Below are 884 nucleotides of genomic sequence, written 5' to 3' on the forward strand. Positions count from 1 at the left end.
CTACTTGTCTTCTCTCCCCGCGGAAGCAGGGGCCCCAGTAAAGCCTCCCCTGAATCTCCTGTCTGGCCTCTCGTCAATTTCTATCGGTGAACAAGGCCAAGAACCCGGGCGGGTGGGGTGGGGGAGGCGGGCTGGGTCACATTCCTTTGAGGTCTTCAGCCCCAACCCGCGCCTCTGCAGCGGGACTCAGGGAGGAGCCACAGGACCGGAGCGGGTGTCCGTGTCCCCGTGGGCAGGTGGACCAGCCGCCTGGACAACCCTCCAGACTCGCGTGGGAGCGTCACCAGCGTCCACGTTGTCTAACCGCTGTCCCCTCCGGCTCCCCATCTCTCTGGGGGAACGCGGATGAGTCCACGGTGAGGTCAGCAGGCCTTCCTCCGTGACCCGTCGCCGGGAAGGATGGAGCGGAGTCCACGCTGACCACAGGGCTGAGGAGAGGCACAGGCCAGCCCGGGGTCACCGTGAAGGGTGGCCGCCCGCAAACCCAGCAGGCGTCTTCCTCAGCGGACCTGACCTGCCCGCCCAGCCTCCTGCTCCCCAGTGGCCTGCCCACCTCCTCCCTGCCCACCTGTGACGCGCGCTTCTCTGTCACCTGCCTCCTTTTCCTCAGACTCCTGGACCTCGGGACTCAGACTGAACGGCGCCACTGCCCTCTGGCCCCCAGGCCGCAGGTCACGGGGCCGCTCGGCCTCCAGCCGCATGAAGGGCTCAGAGGCTCGGTGTACCCCCACCAGCTGTCTCCCCACAGACCCCTGACTCACAGGCTCCTCCTCCCTGCAGACCCCTGACTAACTCGCCCCTCCTCCCCGCAGACCCCGGACTCACAGGCCCCTCCTCCCCGCAGACCCCGGACTCACAGGCCCCTCCTCCCCGCAGACCCCGGA

Source organism: Bison bison, unplaced genomic scaffold (genome assembly GCF_000754665.1).
Source record: "Bison bison bison isolate TAMUID 2011002044 unplaced genomic scaffold, Bison_UMD1.0 scf7180017862124, whole genome shotgun sequence".
Classification (NCBI taxonomy): Eukaryota; Metazoa; Chordata; class Mammalia; order Artiodactyla; family Bovidae; genus Bison; species Bison bison.